Source organism: Eschrichtius robustus, chromosome 5 (assembly GCF_028021215.1).
Source record: "Eschrichtius robustus isolate mEscRob2 chromosome 5, mEscRob2.pri, whole genome shotgun sequence".
Classification (NCBI taxonomy): domain Eukaryota; kingdom Metazoa; phylum Chordata; class Mammalia; order Artiodactyla; family Eschrichtiidae; genus Eschrichtius; species Eschrichtius robustus.
In genome coordinates this window covers 41,441,138-41,460,289 of record NC_090828.1, presented here as the reverse complement: position 1 = coordinate 41,460,289, position 19,152 = coordinate 41,441,138, and positions in this window count along the sequence as shown.

The following is a 19,152-nucleotide window of genomic DNA, read 5'->3' as shown; positions in this document are numbered from 1 at the left end:
AAAATTCTCACAATGTTAACAGATAATTTAATTTTTGGCTCTTCTACATCTCCAAACTTCATTATCATGTTTTGGTTTATCAGGCTGGTCAGATGAACAATGGATCTCTTGGTTATTAAAACCCATATTATTGAATTCCCTTAGAACAAGGGTCAGTAAACTATGGCCCTGAGGGCCAAATCTGGCCCTCCTCTTGTTTTTGTAAGTAAAGTTTTATTAGAATGCAGAGTTATTCATTTAAATCTTGTTTATGGGTGCTTTAATGCTACAATGACAGAGTTCAATAGTTACAACAGAGATCTTATGGACACAAAGATGAAAATATTTTCTATCTTGCCCTTTACAGAAAGGGTATACCAATTCCCACCTTAGAAGATTGAGATTGCAAGTAACAATTATTTGTTGTTTTTAGGCAACATTTATACACTATGTGTTCCTATCCTCATTGGACAATGAAAACACACACACACACACACACACACACACACACACACACACACACACCTCTCTCTGTTTAGTTCTAAGAAGACGTGATTAGGGATACTGAGGGAGAGTCCTTTCTATCTCGCATAACTTAGATGTCAAACAGAACCACAACCCTAACTTTGAATATTACTTTGTCTTAAATAATAATAAGAAATGCATTTAGTTTTTTTCAAAAATGAGGTCTTATAATAAAGTTTAAAATTTTAGCACTATAAAGCACAATTCTAAGTATGAATATATTAAATAGTTTAGTTTATAAAGAGTTAAATTTTTCATCGTTCTATTTTTGAGATTGTGGATGACAAATGGCAGAACTGTAGTCAAGATTAACATGTTAGCCTAAAGTAAGTTATCAGATACCAGAAAGGGATCTTTATTTCTATTTTAAGTGATTAAGTTACATTTATAATTTCTATGTGAGTGAGCATTCATTTATCAGAGGACATTTAGCTTATTTAATTCAACACTTGGTTCTGTATTTTTAGGGCAGCTGGAAAGAATTTTCTTCTTTTGGTCTATGGAAAAGAAAATTTTTAAAGGTGAGAAAATACTACAGAATATGCTGAAAGTCATTATTAACAACTCCTAAAACTTCATAATGAAGTAGTAATTACCCTGATCATAGATCCCTTTATTCCATCTTGCATTGATAGTAGAAAACAGGTAAAAATTGAAATAATAGAAACACAGCAGTTAAAGTCATTAATATGTTTACAATTTGACAGTTTCACGTAGTGACATAGTATCTAGAAAATAAATAATTCATCAAGGGGGAAAAGGGCATATTTCCTAAGTTTGCTGTATTGCAGCTTAATCCTTTGAGAGTTGCAGTTCAAACATAGAGGATCTCTCCTACACATAAAATTTAAATATATACCAAATTGGTAAAGAGGAGAGCAGGTTCATGAACATATCTGTTGTTATACAGCAGCTCCATTATCAGAGAGTATCACTCGAGGATAAATTGATGTGAAAAACAATGGGGCAAAAAAGAGGACCATAAGTAACAAATAAGCAAGTAAGAGACTCTAGGCAGGGTCAGAAAGAGATAGTTATTTTATGGAAGAGAGATTGAAAGTTAACCTAAGAACCAACTTGAAGTTATGTTTCTATTTCAACATCTTCTGTCTCTCCATAGATAGATAGATAAATGTAGATATTCATATATATATATATATATATATATATATATATATATATATATATACACACTTATGTATGAGTGCATGTGTATAATTATGTGAATATTTAATCATTTTATATATATTTTTAAAATTCAGCATATAAAACGAATTTTCTAATTCTCCATTCATTTTGGGGGCATTTTCAAAGGAATATATACTTTTATTATTTAAACATTATTAAAGAGTATGATCTAAGTGAGAAGATCCTAATGAACAACTGTGGTAAAAATTTAGTGCTTAGATCATGCAAAATACATTATATTATTTCTATTATGTAATAGTGCCTGAAAAATATAAAGATGCTTCTATCTCAAAGAAAGTTTGAAATTAAGAATAAGATAAACAGATAAACTTTGATTTAGGGAATGTATTTCTGGAACAAGTGGATATATGCAGTGGGAAAGAGAATAAAGATCAAAAGTACATTTAAATTCACAAAATTGAAACCTAGAGTTAAGGTTAAAATAAAACAAAGCTTATAAATATAATGTGATTAGCCATACAGAAAGCATATATAGCTATACATGAAGCAACAAAATCAGAATAAACTTAAAAAGACTGTAATATTTAAAAAGCTGTAAGCATTATTTTAAATAAGCAATAAAAATTTAATTTTTAACTAACTTGTAATTGTACTTGTATTATTACATAGTTTAAAGTATGTTTTTATATGGATAGAAACACAAAGGATTGCAGAAATCGTCATAAAAAATACATGAGGGATATAGGAAATAAACCAATTTATTTAGTAAGTGATGAAGAAAATGAATGAACCATGATAGATCACTTTTGTATTTCCACCAGATTAAAAACACTTAGGGAATTCACCATGTATATTTATAAAGGAGTGTTTGGTATATATATTATTTTGTGTTGTGTGTGTGCATTCCTAGAGAGAGAGAGTATAAAAATGGCACACCTGCTTTTAGCTGCCTTGGCCTAAGAAAGCCAACTCTCACTACCATTCACATTCAATTGGAAAACATTAATTTTATGGCCTCCCTAAATGCTAATTGAAGGGCTGAGATATGTAATACATTAGCATGTTTTGCATGAATTGGAGAATATTTGTGAACAGTACAATCTCTATTACTTACAGGTCTAATCCTCAGGGGCTGACTCATGACATCCAAACTCATGAGAGACATATAAAGTAGGATGCTAATTAGTTGGCACTGAAAATATCTTGCCACATATACCAGATAAAGTGTCCTCATAATCACAATTTGAATGGATAATGAGACCATGTTATTTTAGCCTGGTAAATCCTGATGAACTTATCTCACAGTAGAGATAAAACTGCCTCTAATGCCTAAATATTTATGTTCTTGGACAAGGACTTCAGTGACTGACGAAGATCACTTTTGAGGGATAGGATCTTTCCCTTAATATATTTGGACGCTCAGTCACGTAGCAAAGACATCTGGCTGGCCTGATAGCTATTCTACATCTTAATATTTTTCTCCTTTAATCCATTACATATTGATTACAAAAACAAACTTTCATATTTTTATTATTTTCAGCTTTGGGGGATAAGTAGTTTACTTTGATGACCATCAAAAAAAAGTTAATCCAAATAGTTATTGTTTGAAAATTCTGTTATATTCCTTCCTTCAGATAAATATTTTCAGAACTATTATATTTTTCAGTAATATTATATAATTTAGCTATTTTCAGTTCCTCATATATTATTTATAGCAACTATAAAAAACACTGACAGGAAAAATAACAAAAATAAAACCCTGGTATTCTCACTCTCTAAACTGAAACTTCAATAACTCTAGTTTTCAATACATGATTGACAATGGCATCTTCTTCAATTTCCTTTTAGATAGTGTCATCAAGAACATCTTCATCTCCAGCATGATTCATTTAAAACCTCAATATATTAGATTTCACTTCGGATATAAATTTCAGTGCCAATAAAATATACTAAGAATATATCTGTTTCACAGAAAAGGCAAATATTACATTTTCTATTTCAATTTAGAAGAACTCAAAAGGAAAATGAAATAGATTTTAAAGGGTTGATGATATAGGAGAATACATCAAATACTTTCTAGTCTATTGATTTTAATAATTCACAGTTTTCCCTAAGCTATCATTCAATGAATGTAACACCACTTTCAGAATAAAAAACTTTTTTTCCATCTATTCATATTTACTACTAATACTTTTAAATTAATTTAATCAGCTGTATAGGAAAGACCATAGAGTCATAGAGTGTTCTCACTCTGTCTCTCTCTACATATAAATATATGCTATATATTTATATGTATATTATGTATAATATATATTAAGCAGATTTCAGAATTAGTTTAGTTCATCTAGTTTCTATATATAAAGTTGCTAAGAAAAGGCACTTTCCTATTAAAGTAATATTATTTATTCTAGTTTCTATTCTTAATAATTTTAAGAATATGAATTCACATTTGAATTCATATGAATTCACATTTAGTATCTGTAAGTACAAAAAGCTGATAATCTCAAATGATGTTCTGCACACATCAAAAATGTATTACCCAATCTAAAATGATTGACAATGAACAATAAAATATTTTATGTTTAATGAGCTAAATACTATTTCCTAAGTAGAAATGTATCATATGATTGTCTGTTAATCTACTTCAAGTCCACTTTTCCAATGAAGAAATCTATTCTTCAGCTCTTTGAGAAGCATCTACCTACCATGCGTTTATAAATTAAATTTATTTTCTATTAATTGATTGAAGGTGTTTAGCTTAAAGCTTTAAATTTTTTATGTGTGTAAATTATATGTTATCACCAAATTTTCCTAAGAAAAAATAATTTAATAAGCAATGATATGTCTATAGCATTCATTAAAAATGCATTTTACATAATAAACTGAAATATATAACATATAACAAAGTTTTAAAATAGGTATTTAGCATGAAAAAATGAAATAAATCCTTACATATTAAAGTAGTATGAAATTATCTGTCAAAATTTCAATAGAACTTAAATGGAGAACTATTTTCCCAAGTCAATGTGTGGCCAGCAGTTATATTTAAAATATGCAAATATTATTTGAAACCTATGTGACCATAATGAACATTTTAATTTTTCTGCTAATTTCTGTCATCTCAGTCAAGAGTATTTAACATGGGAAAACAGGAGCAAAAATATTAACTGTAATTAGTATCTTTTCTTTAGGAATTTTTCTCTTTCACAAAGTAAAAAGTATATTCATATGGTTCTAAAGGGACTTTAGCAATTGTGCTGCATTCTTGATTTCAGAATACTTTTAGGAACTGCTAATCTAACAGGTCATTGCAAAATATTTTCCAGTCATTAGCTTGGTTCGTGCTGCTTCAAAATCATGTGAAATATACATCTTCCATGACTGGTACAAAGTTTTATGTCTTTATTTTTAAATGAGAAATTTATTTCTATTGCATTGCCTGTTAGGATATTAAAAGAAAAAGAGGTGGTGTTTATTCTTTTTTACAGGTGGCTCTCAGTTATTGATAAGTTGTAAATGCATGACTCTTCCCTGAAACCAGTTTGGCCAGTTTAGAGTTTTAGTACATTGAATACTGAGCAAAGTTCAAATTAGTTTAATTCATCAAGTTTCTATTTAGCTTTAAATCACATTTTGAAAATTAAGCTACAAGCACCTTGCTTATAGAATATTTAACAACTGTCTCCTGATCTTCACTTCCTACAGTATAATTATGACTATACTTTTCCCCTCCACCTCCTTCTTACTGAAACTTTCTCATTCTTTAAAATTCAGTAAGCTGTTGTTTTTATAACAGTTATAATAGTTTCTCTTCCCTCCCTCAGAAGAAATTAATACTTCTTTTTTCATGTATAATTCTATAAATTCTATTTTATTCTATCTTCAATAATCGAGTCTCAGTTTGTAACTAAGGAGTGCCACATGTTCTAACATATTAGGTGACATGTCAACGAAGAAGGAAAAGAAAAATATAAGACATAGAAAGTAATTATAGTTCTGTCAGCCTTGGGAAGATAAAACTAAGAAAACAATCATAAGATGAGAAATCTATAACTACATTACTCAGCTGTGCATATTTACAGGCAAGGAAGATAATGTGACTTTCATCTCAGCTTCTCATTTTAAGGAAGGAAACTAAAAATCTAAAATAAAAGTGTTTTGGAATATTGATGTTCTACATTGATTCTATATAAGCTGTTTTCCTTCTTATTTAAGGATTTCACCATCTACACAAAAGTAATAGAAAAGAGACATTTGAAGGAAAATATGGGACTCATTATTTTAAAAGTACATCATGAGATAGGACTTCAGGAATGGTAGAGTGAAGAGCTCTATAAATTTCCTCCTCCATAGAAGCAACAAAACACTGGCAAATTTTTTCAAAGTCAGCTTTTGTAGACTCTAAATTAACCTGACTAGCAAAAATTGAGGCATTGTTTATTCAGTAAAAACTGTGGAACCTCCAAAAGAAAAATAGGATTTGTCACATTGTAACTTGATGTACTGTACTCCCATTCCTCTCTCCTCAGCTCCATGGTACTCTTGTAAAAACCAGTAGACTTGCAACCATGGTGGATGTAAAAAAATAGCAGCCTTCCAACTTCTAGGTGGAGCAGATAGGATTGGGAGTTCCTCAAAGTGTCCCTTCTACAGATCATCCTGACTCTTTGGCATGTGTTGTAGTTTTCATGAAGAGCTTCATGTGCAGACTGTTGCTATTATTTAACCTCACTCTGAGCTCAGTCTCCTCAGGCCATTTGCAAAGAGTGAATTTTCAAAGCGGTAAGAAAAGTTTAGTCATCATGTACAAAGTTTCTTCAGTAAGATAAACAGCTGAATTTGCAGCAGAGATCATAGAAGACAGAAGGCAACAGGATGACATATACAAAGAGTTTAAAGAAATAGAATATCAACCAAAAATTCTATATCCAGAAAAAATGTCCTTCAAAATGGAGACTTTAAGACATTCCCAGATTAAAAAACAAAGCAACAAGTTAAAAAAAAATGTGTCTCTAGCCAACTTAGTAACTTAGTCTACAGGAAATATTATAAGGAATTATCAAGGCTGAAATGAAAAGATTACAAGTGGCAACTTGAATCCATATGAAGAAATTAAGTGATTGACAAAATAAGTCCATAGGTTAAATAAAATATAAAAACAATATATTTTATAGTTGTAAGTAACTCTTTTCTTCTAATCTGATTTAAAGGATAATTGCAGAAAGAAGTGACTATAAAACTGTTTTGATGCACTTATAATTCACAAATATGTAATTTGTATGAAAATAACAGTACAAAGGAATGGTGGAGCAACAAAACAATATTAGAATACAATTTCTGTATATTATTAAAATTAGGTTAATATTAATATTAACTAGATTGTTTTAAAAGAAGATGCTGGTTGTAATTCCCAGGACAACAACTAAGAAAATAACTAGGAAATAATAAGAGAATGAAAAGGGTATGTTGGAAAAAATATGTTTAACACAATGAAGCAGTAATGAAGAAATAGAGAAACAAAGACATGTTATTATGAAAACAAACAGTAACATGGCAGATATAAGATCCTACCAAATCAGTAATTCTATTAAATGAAAGTGAATTAAATGTCCCACTTTCAGTATCAGATAGAACAAATATGCAAAAGATAACCAAAAATATAGAGGACTTGAAGAATACTATAAGCCAAACAAGTTCAGCAATTTTGCAGGATACATGATTGACATACAAAAATTAATTGTACTCAAATTCATAGCAATGAACAATTTGAAAATGAAATTAGAAAACAATTTCATTTATAATAGCATCAAAAAGAATAGAATATGTATAATTTAACAAATGAAGTTCAAGTGTTCTACACTTAAAACTACAAAAATTATTGAATAAATTAAAGAAGATCCAAATAAATGGAAATACATCTCATGTTCATGGATTGGAAGACTTACTATTGTTCAGATGGCAACACTCACCAAATTGATCTATAGATTCAACACAAATAAAATTCCAGCTGGTTTCTTTATAGAAATTGGCGAGCAGATCCCAAAAGTCATATTGAAATACAAGGGACCCAGAAGAGTCAAAACAATATTGAAACTTTAAAACAAAGTTTTACAAATCTTCAATAATCATGACAGTGAGATACTGATATAAAGATATATACAGGGACTTCCCTGGCAGTCCAGTGGCTAAGACTTCACCTTTCTAATGAAGGGGGTGCATGTTCGATCCCTGGTTGGGGAGCTAAGATCCCACATGCCTAGTGGCCAAAAGAAAAAAAAAAAAACATAAAACAGAAACAATATTGTGACAAATTCAATAAAGGTTTTGAAAGAATGGTCCACATCAAAAGAAAATCTTTAAAAAAATAATAAAAAAAAATAAAGAAACACAGATAGTTTAAAAGAATGGAATTGAGAGTCCTGAAATAAAATGTTAAATATATGGTGAGTTGATTTTTGACAAGGGTGCCAAGATAATTATATGAGTGAAAACTCCTGGAAATATATCCAAAGAAAATGAAAGCACTAATTAGAAAATATTTCTGCACCCCCAGTTTTGCAGCATTATTTACAATAGGCAAGAAATAAGTGTCCACAGATGGATGAATAGACAAAGAAGTTGTGATATACATACATACAATGGAATATTAAATTCAGCCATAAAAATCCTCCCATTTATGACAACATGGATGAAACTTGAAGGCATTATGCTAAGTAAAATCAGTGAAACAGAGAAAGACAGAAACTATATGATCTCACTACTATGTGGACTCTAAAACAATGAAAACAACACCCAACTCATAGAAAAAGAGATCAGATTTGTGATTACTGGAGGTGAGTCTGGAGTGGGGGGGAGGAGGAAATGGAGGAAGTGGTCAAAAGGTATAAACTTCCAGCTAAAAGATAAATAAGTACTAAGGATGTAATGTACAACATGATGACTATAGGTAATATTGCTATATGATATATAGGAAAGTTAAGAGAGTAGATCCTAAGAATTCTCATCACAAGAAGATTTTTCAACTTTCTTTTATCATATCTATATGGATATTAACTAAGCATGTTGTGGTAATCTTTTCACAATATATGTAAATCAAACCATCATGCTGTGTACCTTAAGCTTATATGGTGATGTATATCAGTTATTTCTCGGTAATACTGGGAAAAAATGGGTGAAAGAGTAGTATTTTCCACAAATGGGATGGGCACAACTGCATGCAAAAAAAATGAATTTGGACCTCTACCTCACAACGTACACAAAAATGAAGTGTAAATTAATCATAGATCTAATTTAAGAGATAATATATAAAACTCTTAGAGAAAACTTAGAGATAAATCTTAGTGACTTTGAAGTAAGGAATAATTTATTAGATATGATATTAAAAGCATAGCTGACAAAAGAGAGAAGAGATAAATCAGACTACATTAAATTAGAGATTTTGCTACAAATGATATTGTCAAGAAAGAAAAAAGACCTCACACCAGTTAGAATGGGCATCATCAGAAAATCTACAAACAACAAATGTTAGAGAAGGTGTGGAGAAAAGGGGACCCTCTTGCACTGTTAGTGGGAATGTAAATTGATACAGGCACTATGGAGAACAGTATGGAGGTTCCTTAAAAAAACTAAACATAGAATTACCATATGACCCAGCAATCCCACTACTGGGCATATATCCAGAGAAAACCATAATTCAAAAAGACACATGCACACCAATGTTCATTGCAGCACTATTTACAATAGCCAGGTCATAGAAGCAACCTAAATGCCTGCTGACAGACGAATGGATAAAGAAGATGTGATACATATACACAATGGAATATTACTCAGCCATAAAAAGGAATGAAATTGGGTGATTTGTAGAGATGTGGATGGACCTAGAGACTGTCATACAGAGCGAAGTAAGTCAGAAAGAGAAAAGCAAATATTGTATATTAACGCATATATGTGGAATCTAGAAAAATGGTAAAGATGAACCAGTTTGCAAGGCAGAAATAGAGACACAGATGTAGAGAATAAACATGTGGACACCAACGGGGGAAAGCAGAGCAGGGAGTGTGGTAATGGGATGAATTGGGAGATTGGGATTGACATATATACACTAACATGTATAAAATAGGTAACTAATAAGAACCTTCTGTATAAAAAATAAACAAGCAAACAAATAAATAAATAAAAGAAAAAAGACAATCTACAAAGTGGGAGAAAATATTTACAATTCATATATCTGATAAGGAACTTGTATCTACAAAGTGTAAAGAACTCTTAAAGCAATAATAAAATAAGACAAAAAACCCAATTTAAAAATGAGCAAATGAATTGAATAGACATTTCACTGAAGAAGATATACAAATGGCCAATAATCACATGTAAATATGTTCAACATTATTAGTCATTAGGGAATGAGAAATCAACACCACTGTGTAATATTACTTGGCTCCCACTAGTATGACTAAAGTGTTTAAAAGACAGTAACAAGTGTTGTCCAGGATATAGAGGAATGGGAATCTTCACTCATTGTCAGTAAGTATGTAATGGTGCAACCTCTTTGGAAAACGGAAATTCCTCAAAATGTTAAACGCAGAGTTACCCTATGACCCAACAATCCCATGTGTAGGTATGTACCCAAGATAAACTTTTACAGAAATGTTCCTGATAACATTACTTATAGTAGCCAAAAAGTGGAAACAGCTGATAAATGGATTAACATTAGCTGATAAATGGATAAACAAAAACGTTGTGTATCAATACATGGAATACTTGCCATCATCTGTCAAGGTTAATCCTGAGTTAAACATATGTTAAACAATGTCGAAACAACAGAAAAGCATTCCTCACAAAGAACAATATTTTTGAACAAGCTGTATACAGTAGGCAATAGAAGAAAGCAGCTTTATTTTTTCTACCATTTTTCCCTTTAAACACTTTTTCTTGACTTGTTCTTCCCCACGATCCTACTTTCTTTCCACATGAAATTTCATATGTACTATGTAACTTTTAAAGTCCCTTTCATATTAAAATATATTGCAGACATTCTAATTATTATACCATACCAATGATATAGTAAAGCTTATTTCCCTTTTAGGCTTAAAAGTTCACAAAGTATGGGATGGTGAGGTGGCAGGAAATGACCATGGTCTGCTATATGCTTCCTTTGTCTATCTGCTTGATTTGTGTCAAACTGGGGTCCTCCAGGATGAGTGAGAAAGGTAGGAGATAATATAATATAATGCAGAATGATATGGCAACATTTTCATCCTCTTTATATCATACTTGTCCTTTCAACATCTTCTCACTCCCTGATCTCCTTATAGAAATGGGCAAGAGGAAAATGGAAAAAAGAAACTACTCTTTCTTCCATTCTTTCTCTCTCTCTCTCTCTCTCTGTCTCTGTCTCTCTAATCTTTGGAATTTTCTGTGTAGTAGAATATAGCTTTATTATTTTGTCTTTATTATACTTTATTTTCCATTTTGGAGACTGATAAAGTTAAAATGGAAATAGTCCAGCTTTAACATCCTGAATAAAAATTTTCTACAACAAAAGAGACACACACACACATCTCTAAACACAGATTTACAACTCTCTCTATAATTCACCATGACAAGGTAGATCTATCAGCATGGTCACCACCAGTTTAAAAAATGGCCTAAGATTCTGGGGAAAATAAAAAAAAAAAAAAAACCACAAATGTAGAATCAATATTGATTTATTTAGGATGGTGTTGACTATTCCATGAGGCAAAGACCACATGAGGACTCAACAATGGTTGTATTAATATGATGTTGAAACCAGATGAAGTAACTACCCATTAATAAAGTAAAGCTACCAGAGAGAAAAGAATGGCATTGCAGTCAATAAAAATGCTTAATTAAAAAAAAAACCCAAAACAAGCAGGGTGGTAAAACTCCAGGAGTATTTAAGAGTGTAGACATTCATTCTCTTTACTCTATCCTTCTCCCTCTTTGCCCTTCAACTTCCATAAAAGTAGCAGTTTTTTCTAGGCTTTAATTTGGTATATATCAATAAATATATGTGACTAGCAAAAACTTCATAAGGCTAGAATAATCCCTGTTTTCTTTTTTCAATCTGAAAATCCATTGCCTGACATGAACAATAGCAACAGAGGAAAATCAATTGGCCTGTGAACCTGTACACCCAGGATCTGCATTATGAATGCTGTGTAGTATGTGTCATTTCAAATGAAGCCTGTCTGATTAGATGATTCGTGACCCCCATTTACAAATTAGAAGACAGTGCCTGGAATATGTGAAAGGTTATTCTTGGTCTCTAATTTGTGGCTGTGCGAAGTGAAAGTCATTGTTTTGTTTTTCCTCCAAGCAAAAGAGGTTATTAGAGAAAGTACAATTATTACAATGCCTGTAATTGGGATATAAGCAATACACAATTCTAGAATGATTCACAATGCATTAGCTTTCTTTAATTCTGATTATGTAGGAAGAAATTTTAAGTAGAACCCAACAAGTTGGAAAACTGACAGTATGAAGGAGTTAGGAGCCAATTAGCTCTTAGCTCACTGTGCCAAGGAGATGATTCATACAGGGAAAAAAAAGTTTCCTTTAGTTAACATACAGGAAGTCCAATGCAAATATTTGAGTGAAATATATCATTTTAGAAAATGTTGGCATTCAGTTATTTGACCATCGATGGTAATTGGACTCCAATCAAATTATCATAAGTTTGGCAGTGTTCATTTCTTTTAAAAATACTTTTTATAACGTATATGCTCATGACAAAAGCCAAGTTTTTATGTACATATGCCAAAATATGTATTAAGTATATATAATAAACATTTGATCTCTATACAATAAATTAAAAATTACATGTATATATAAAATTATATTTAGGCATAATGAAACTTCAAAACTAAATATATATAAATGCTATTTTTATTTTTCCAAGGTTCCAAATAGAAAAGTAAAGAAAGAAATGTTGAAGACCAAATTGAATCTCAATATGAAAGATAGAATTGAATGTAGAGACCTAAAAAGCTTTGAATGAAAACCATTAAAACATGCTGTTTTAGTTTAGTCTCAAGGGCCAATAAATCACAGTGGGTTAAAGAGAGTTTAGTTTTGGAGTGAAACCTTCCTGACTTTGAATTCATTCCCCATATGCTGTATAACAATGGGAAAATTAACCTGAGTTTCAATTTATTCATCAATTAAATGAATATTAGAATTCTAATGTCATAAAGTTATTGTGAGGAATAGACAATATACTTTGTCAATCCATACCAAAACTCAAGGCACCTAATAAATACTAAGCACTGCATAAATGTTTATTTCCATTACTGTAGAGTTTTATTTTGCTTTGTTTTCTAACTATGGTCAAATCCAGCAAGCATATAGTGATAGACTAAATGCTTACTTGGGTCAAAATTTTGTACTGTGCTCGGCATATATTGGATGTTTTAGAATTTTATTAAACTAGTAAAGCACATTTAAAGGACACATTTCAAATGTGAAAGTCATATATTCATTTATTCACCAAGAATTTTTTGAACATCTCTCATATACTAGGCATAGTGTGAGGTACTGAAGATAAAATAGTCATAAAATATAGTCCTTACCTTAATAGAGTTTATAATCTGGGGTAGCAGAGAGATATTAATCAAACAATTATAAAAATGATGTAAATTTTCTGGTGTAATAAATGTACAGAAAAGTACATGATACTATATCAGGGAGGTCAGGAAGTTTTCTGGGAATATTATAGTTAAAATACTATTTTAGATACTTATGATTAAAATAATTAGTGCTCAACATATGGCAAAGCAGTAAAATAAGGAATATGGCAAAAATTTTTTTCCCTAATAACATCTGAGGACATTTTGGTTTAATTTGGAAAGCAAAATAAATCAAACTATAATTTTAAGTATATATTAATACATGCAAACAATGTAGGAAATAACACCTACGTAAGGCTTTTAGAGGACAAAAGTTAATTCAATTTTCTTTCTCTTTCTAACAGGTTTTCCTGTGAAGAACTTTTAACATGTTCACTTTCATAACAACATAATTATTTTCAAATTGAAGTATTGCTTGGGTGCTCTGAGAAATAAACTTGAATGACAATGTCTTATCCAGATTTTTTGAACAGAACACTTTAGAATGTAATTTCATTTAAGGGAAGTGAGGTAATTATAAAACTAACTTATGTGAAAAATGTACCTGTGTAATTATTTGCCTTCCCAATACATAAATTTGTAGCACTATGCTTGACTAAAATGAGATAAATCATAAAATCATATAGCATGCTGAGTTGCTACATTGCATTGGTAAGCAGGGATGTACTATGTTAAGTATTTCTGTCCAGTGAAGATAAGCAAGCACTTTTTCTATCTCTGAAGGCCAACTATTCTCCTGCTCTACAGAGAGAGAGCTTGGATTTTGAATTTAAGACCTACAGGAATATGAGGCATTATCTACTTTCTAAGTTTCCTTCATATGGAGACTTTAAAAACTGGTAATGCTTCTTAACTTTTTGAATAACATTACTGCATTTATATCAGGAAATTGGCCCCGATAAATGCTTTCATTCCTCAAGAATATATGCAACAAAAATATATTAAAAGATACTTGTAAAGGTGGGATAAAAACATAGGTATAATTCTTCTAGCTTTGGGCTTCCCTGGTGGCGCTGTGGTTGAGAATCTGCCTGCCAATGCAGGGAACACGGGTTCGAGCCCTGGTCTGGGAGGATCCCACATGCCGCAGAGCGACTGGGCCCGTGAGCCACAACTACTGAGCCTGCGCGACTGGAGCCTGTGCTTCGCAACAAGAGAGGCCGCGATAGTGAGAGGCCCGCGCACCGCGATGAAGCGTGGCCCCCGCTTGCCGCAACTAGAGAAAAGCCCTCGCACAGAAACGAAGACCCAACACAGCCAAAAATAAATAAATAAATAAAAATTTAAAAAAAAAAAATAATTCTTCTAGCTCCTCAAAGTCCAGACTACCTAAAAGAAGTGTTTTATGTGATTCACTTGTTTATAGGCTGACAGATGTGCTGTATTTTGTCGCTTGGGATTAAAAATCTTTGGTCAAAATGATGGAAGTGAAGTGTGACTGCAAACAGTCCTTTCCCTCTTGCCCAAATCTTGCCAGCAACTCTGTGGCAGCACCTCTACTGTACCTCAGTCAGTAAGTAGCTGGTGAAAACACACACAAAAAATGAGCTAAATGGAAAAATGATCTCCTTTTTTTCCCTTTATGAAAACATCTTGTGGAGTGTTGGTGAAGATAAAGGATAAAATGCTTTCTTAGTAAACTGAAAGCACAAGGATTATTACCCCAGCAGGACTTATACATCTGGAAGCTCATCAAACTTCATTAAAATAATGAACTCTAATTCTAGAATTCTAAGCATAAATGGTATGAGAAATCAAAATTGAATTTTAAAGAGAATATGTCTTCCCAATTTTTTTCTGCTTTGCTTTGGATTTGAAGGAGATAGTACATGATGCCTCTAGTCTACATCTGAGTGTGGAATCTAGTATGAGATAGATATAGGAATCAGGCAGATGGAAACGTGTCACCTTTTGTACTGTTACACTCCATTCTGGAGTGTTAGCCAAGTAGACTTGGGACAGGCTGCCACAAAAATAATTTGAAATTCCAGGGTAAATATAGCAGGAGACTTGCCACAAAATTGCCCAAGGGAAGAAAACAGAAAGAAAGGAAATCTCTATGCCTTAATTAGATGCCATCAAGCTATAAATTCAAATCACTTCTTGTCCTCCACCAGTTGAGTAATTCAGTAAACCTCTTATATGGAGAGGAGTAGGAATACTTAGCAAGGAATTGGCAAGGAATACTTAGGTCAAATCCATCCTCAAGGAAATCTACCTGATCCACACTTGTCTCCTTTTGTAACAGTTCTGAACTGTTACTTCCATATGCACTCTGGCCTTTTTTTATGTGTAAAGTTGTTTTTTTAATAAACATTTTATTTGTGGGTAATTTTGGATTTACAGAAGAGTTGAGACGAGTTCCTGAATATCCTGCAGCCAGATTTCTCTAATTTAACAGCCCTCAGAATGGCACATTTGTCAAAACTAACAAATTAACATTAAACCATACTATTAACTAAACAAGGACTTTATGCAGCTTTCACTGTTTTTCATTAATATCCTTGTTGTTGTTGTTGTTCTAGGATCTAATACTGTTTTAAAATGTAGACTTGTGTATTATTTGGATATAGTGAGACCAACATATCAATAGATAATTGCCATTGAAAAGATAGTTTTACTCACAGTTCCCAAGAGGAGGGGGCATGCCACCCCCCATCTAGGACTACATGGGGAACATCAGGATTGGTCAGGAAGCAGATGGAACCAGGGGAAAATTTGGACAAGTGACCTTATTTGGGTTTTTACAGGAAGGAATGGGAGAGGTAGTGTAAACAGGCTAAGTAAGTTTAAGATTGGATAGTTTGAATAATTTCAGTGGGCTCTGGGGTGTAGTGGATGTCAGGTTGTCTGGTTTTTGGTGCTGCGGTGATTAGGGCAAAGAAGAGCAGACAGAGTGTGATAGCCTGTGAGAGCTTGACAAAATTGGTAGTTGGGGTATGTGCTTCCCATTGGTTGGAAAGGCATGCTCCTGGGTGAGTTGTTTGTGACCTCTAGGAATTAGCTAACACTGAGTCACTCTAGTGTAAGCAAGGCCCCAAGATGTCAAAATATCAGAATAAAAAGATATGCTTATATGCACATAGATACTTAATTTCATTTAGCCCTCTGGCTATTTTTGGTTTTGCTTTGCAATATTGTGTTTATTTATTTATTTTTTATTTGTATAATACGTCTTTTTTTTTTTTTGGCCATGCTGTGCAGCTTGTGGGATCTTAGTTCCCAGACCAGAGATTGAACCCGCACCCTCGGCAGTGAAAGCGCAGAGTACTAACCACTGGACCACCAGGGAATTCCCCTAACATCTCTTTTTAATTGAAATTTAGTTGACTTACAATGTCATGTTAGTTGTTTCAGGTGTACAGCACAGCAATTCATTTTTTTATATATAAAAAACTGTTTTTCTTTTTCAGATTCTTTTCTGTTATAGGTTATTACAAAATATTGAGTATAGTTCCCTGTGCTATGCAGTAGGTCCTTGTTGGTTATCTATTTTATATATAGTAGTACATATTTGTTAATCCCTTCCTCCTAATTTATCCCTTCCCCCTGCCCCCTTCCCCTTTGGTAACCATAAGTTTGTTTTCTATCTCTGTTTTGTAAATAAGTTCATTTGTATCTTTTTTTTTCAGATTCCATATATAAGTGATATTATATGATATTCGTATTTCTCTGTCTGGCTTACTTCATTTAGTATGATAATCTCTAGGTCCATCCATGTTGCTGCAAATGGCATTATTTCATTCTGAGTAAAATTCTGAGTAATATTCCATTGTATATATGTACCACATCTTCTTTATCCATTTATCTGTCGATGGACGTTTAGGTTGCTTCTCCGTCTTGGCTATTGTTAATTGTGCTGCAGTGAACTTTGGGGGGAATGTATCTTTTTGAATTATAGTTTTCTCCAGATATATGCCCAGGAGTAGGACCACAAGATCATATGGTAGCTCTATTTTTAGTTTTTTAAAGAACCTCCAAACTATTCTCTATAGAGGCTGTAGAGAATAATCCAATTTACAGTCCCACCAAGAGTGGAGGAGAGTTCCTTTTTCTCCATATTATTTGTAGACTTTTTGATGATGACCATTCTGACTGGAGTGAGGTGATACCTCATCGTAGTTTTGACTTGCATCTCTCTAATAATTAGTGATGTTGAGCATTTTTTCATGTGCCTGTTGGCCATCTATAAGCCTTCTTTGGAGAAATATCTATTTAGATCTTCTGCCCATTTTTTGACTGGGTTGTTTGTTTGTTTGTTTGTTTTGATATTGACTTGTATGAGCTGTTTGTATATTTTGGAAATTAATCCCTTGTTGGTCACATCATTTGCAAATAGTTTCTCCCAGTCCATAGGTGGTCTTTTCATTTTGTTTACGGCCTTCTTTGCTGTGCAAAAGCTTTTAAGTTTAATTAGGTCCCATTTGCTTATTTTTGCTTTTATTTCCATTACTTTAGGAGACAGATCCAAAAAGATATTGCTGTGATTTATGTCAAAGAGTATTCTGCCTATGTTTTCCTCTAGGAGTTTTATAAGTATCCGGTCTTACATTTAGGTCTTTAATCCATTTTGAGTTTATTTTTGTATATGGTGTCAGAGAATGTTCTAGTTTCATTCTTTTACATGTAGATGTCCATTTTTCTCAGCACCACTTATTGAAGAGACTGTCTTTTCTCCATTGTATATTTTTGCTTCCTTTGTTGTAGATTGACCATAAGTGCTTGAGTGGGTTTATTTCTGGGCTTTCTGTCCTGTTCCATTGGTCTATATGTCTGTTTTTGTGCCAGTATCATACTGTTTTGATTATCGTAGCTTTGTATTAGAGTCTGAAGTCAGGGAGCATGATTCCTCCAGCTCTGTTCTTCTTTCTCAAGATTGCTTTGGCTATTCAGGGTCTTTGTATTTCCACACAAATTTAAAAACATTTTTTCTAGTTCTGTGACATACATGATTGGTAATTTGATAGTGATTGCATTGAATCTGTAGATTGCCTTGGGTAGTATAGTCACAGCCCTCTGGCTGTTTTGCACATTGCAGTTAGAGTGATATGCAACACGGTCTAAAAGTCACTCTTTGACTTATAATCTGTGCTCTGCCTTCTTCATGAGACTTATCTTGCACTTTTTCCTACATTTTTCCTCCTTTTTTTTCCTGGACTTCAGTCACACTGGCCATTTTTTACCCTCATGAAAATACTTGTCTTCTTCCTCACTTGAAGTCTTTGTAAACAGAATGATTTCTGCTTCTGTGCACATGTTCTCTCTCTCGCTCTCCACACACACACACACACACACACACACACACACACACACACACATGCATGCATGCATAAACAACAAGCTAAGATCTACACTCCCTCAACTACCAGCTGAAATGTTGATTCTGCAAAGAAATCTCCCCAAACCCACTGATAAAGCCACTTCCCCCACATTTGTGTATTTTAGTACCCTGAACTTATCTTTCATTGAACTTACTATAACTCTAATTAAATAATGAAATGTGTAATTATTAGTTTAAGGGATGGCTTCTCCAGTATATTATATAGTGTGTGACATCAGGGGCTAAATGTCTCATTCTCTTTTGTCCTGGTACAATATACACTGCTGTACAATACACAGAGCTGTGCAAAAATAGTATGCAATACACAATGCATAACAACTTTTCTAAAGGTGAGTAAAGTTATATCTGCATTGACATTATTACTGCAGGCTCTCTTTTTAATGAAAGCTTTGTTATATAATTTGTTGATGTATAAATCAAATACTATTAGAATTTTGCCATATTTGCTTAATTTATCTTTGTATGTGTGTGTTTCTATAATTAATTTATTTACTTAGATTGTTAGTTATC